Source organism: Sarcophilus harrisii, chromosome 2 (genome assembly GCF_902635505.1).
Source record: "Sarcophilus harrisii chromosome 2, mSarHar1.11, whole genome shotgun sequence".
NCBI classification, from domain to species: domain Eukaryota; kingdom Metazoa; phylum Chordata; class Mammalia; order Dasyuromorphia; family Dasyuridae; genus Sarcophilus; species Sarcophilus harrisii.
This window is the reverse complement of record NC_045427.1, coordinates 51,918,652-51,921,741: the sequence shown is the minus strand read 5'-3', so window position 1 is coordinate 51,921,741 and position 3,090 is coordinate 51,918,652. Positions and strand designations below refer to the sequence as shown.

The 3,090-nt window shown below is 38.6% G+C and overlaps 1 pseudogene; it reads right to left on the bottom strand.

The window, feature by feature from the left end:
* Positions 1-226: 226 nt before the first annotated feature.
* LOC100919735 lies at positions 227-2,890 on the bottom strand (annotated as a pseudogene).
* Between the last annotated feature and the right edge of the window lie 200 nt (positions 2,891-3,090).

Below are 3,090 nucleotides of genomic sequence, written 5' to 3'. Positions count from 1 at the left end.
TGGGAAAAGTAATCACAGTGTGTAAGTCACAAGCAGATCATTATCTCTGCACTCAGTATTTCCTTTCTGGGACAGCAAAGCCTTCCTATTTTCAAGGAGACCCAGGGTCCCTCATTCACTGCAAGGAGCAACTCCTAGTCTCTGCTGCTAAAACAAAGCATTGAGCAATCCAGCTAGTTGGAAACTGTGACCCTAGAAATACGCAAGACTGTTTATTTTATAAGCCTTACACATGTTCTCCAAACCCTGTTGGAGGCCAGAGTGAAATAGAAGATAAAATATGGAGGAGGTAGATCATTTCTGAATATCTCAACTACACTGGTCTTCTGGATAATTTTATCACTGAATTAAACAAAGCTCCAGGCTGAGTGCTTTGGTAATTATTTTTATTAGGACAATCAATTAATTAAACATCATTTATTAAGTGCTAACTATGTTGCAGGCACAGTGCTTATTTAATTCTGGGAATACAAAGCCAAAAGATAGAAACAATCCCTATCTTCAAGGAATTTATGCTCAAATGGGAAAGACAACAAATACATAGATAGGTAGAGATAATCGGTCAGAAAAAGCGATACAAGGACACTCTTAAGGTCTCTCTTAAAAACTTTAGAATTGATTATTTGACACTGGCACAGGACTGCCAACCATGGTGTGCCTTCATCAGAGAAGCAAAGCAGAATTGAATTAGCTCAGAAGAAACTCGAGATACACAGTTAGTGAGTGTATCCCAAATATTGATAGGGATTATTTGTGTTCAACCTGTGGCAGACCATTCTGAGCTTGTACTGGTTTGATCAGCCACAGTTGGACCTACTGTAACTCTGCCATAATGATGTCATTTTGGTCCTCTTTAAGTATGAAGGACACCAACCAATCCATAAGGTAACCTTGGAGAGGAAGGCTGGAGAGAAGTACTAGGCAGATGGAGTTTAAGTTTAGCTTTGAAGGAGGCAGAGGAAGTATGTGGCTTCTAGTAATCTCATCTGATCCTCATGTAGAATCACAGACCATTCAGTTAGAAGGCATGTTGGGAAACATCTAGTTTTTGTCATCCTCCTTTTTTTTTTTTTTAAATTGATGATGAAATGAGAACAGAGAATTTAAACGACAGCCACGGATTTGTGCTCATTCCATCATACAATGTATGAGGTATTGACAGCTCATTTTCTTTTCTTTTTAAAAAATTAATTATTTGTTGTTTATTCAGCATTTGGATTAGTATAACACTTGAGGATTTGGTTGTATCATTGTACAGATATAGATCTTTTATATAATATGGAAATTTACAATTAAATATATAGTTAGACAAAATCGGGTCCTTTGGAAAGGTGATACATGGGACCATGTTATAGAACCTTAATGGAGGGGATCACAAAGATAATCAATGTATCAATAGAGTATTGTTATTGTATGGTATGTTGTTGTCCAGCAATATTGTCTTCTGGATCTATGAGAGAGAACCTGTAGCTCCTACAAGGCTTGATAGCAATTATTTGAACTTGTACAAGTCATATGTAAACAACAGAAGGGTTTACCAAATAGTAGTCACATTCATTTCCCATTTCTAACTTTAGGAAACAAGTAGAATGTTCATAGGTTTTGCATTTTTGGTGTTCAATCACTAATCAGAAGAAAGATTTGACTCAGATGAAAAGCACATCAGACATAATCCTTTAACTATCGTCTTGTTCTCTAAACTGTATAGTGGCAATATATCAGAAGACTTTAAAATTGCAGCTCCTTTTGGATTCTCCAAAGAGGGTCTGGGATTCTCCAAAGAGGGTCTGTACTCTTTTTTTATTATTTATTTATTTATTTTGCTGAGGCAATTGGGGTTAAGTGACTTGCCCAGGGTCACTCAACTAGGAAGTGTTAAGTGTCTGAGACCAGATTTGAACTCAGGTCCTCCTGACTTCAGGGCTGGCGCTCTATCCACTGTGCCACCTAGCTGCTCCTGCACTCTTCTTTAAATGGCTCTCTTCTTCTAGAGTCAGGTTTACCTTAGCCACATCTTAAATGCCATTCTGCCCCAAGATATATGGAACACTAAGGAAGACATCTTCATCAATGCCATATAGGCCATTAATCATGGTGTAAATTGGATGCACTCTCCTAAGATTCTGCATAATGTTTCCTGCCAGATCTGCTACAGACAAGCCAACGGCCCAGGAAGTGTAATCCTTCAGCTGGATCACCTCATAAGCACTTTAAAACCATCTGTTTATGAATCTCCTTCCATTTCTCTGAATCAGAATCAGTTCCCAAAGCAGGATAAAGATTCTTCAGAGATACACCGGCCACATTTATATCACTCCATGCAGGAGTATCAGAGTCTCCATGTCTCTCAAAGACCCATCCCTGGAAACCTGAAGAATGGACATTCCCAGGAGGTAATGGAAATGGGCAGAATCCAGATTGCAACCACTTTCAGTGACATAGTTTGCAGGAAAGCCATTTAGCTTCCAGGCCACATAAGTCAAAATATACACTAGATTGGAAACAATAAGCTGCTTACAATTAGGGCTGTATTTAACAATATTGGGAAAGATGAATTTAAAGATATTCACTGGATCAAATTAAGTTGACTTTCTCTATATTGGCATGCCCCAGCCCTAACAACAACCAGCCCTGGGTTTGCAGTCTTTGCCAGAAACAATCTTTGGTGTTTTGAGGAAAAAGCTGCCATGCTGGAGACCTCTGATCTCTCCTTTTATTTTATCATCTATGACATCAACTAAGGCAAATTCTTCAGCCAAATTCTTCATTAAGTTCTGATGGCACATTTCATGTCAACTGTACCAACTCCAAAAACAATGATCTTATTATGGGGAACCTGTTGTTCCTTTAGGACATTCATAATCAGCTGATCCTTGACAGTAGTTCCCATTTTGGAGGCAATCTGGGGATGTGAGGCAATCGAACTTGCTGGTTGTGCTGTGAAAGTTCTCAATAATACACGAGGCAGCTGCTCCTGGACTCACTAGCAGTTCATTTTTTTAATAAGAGGAAATGGAAGAGAGATAGATTGACTTAGGATCTAGGTCCCCTGACTTCCTTATCATTGTTTTCTCCCTAAAATCAAGATTT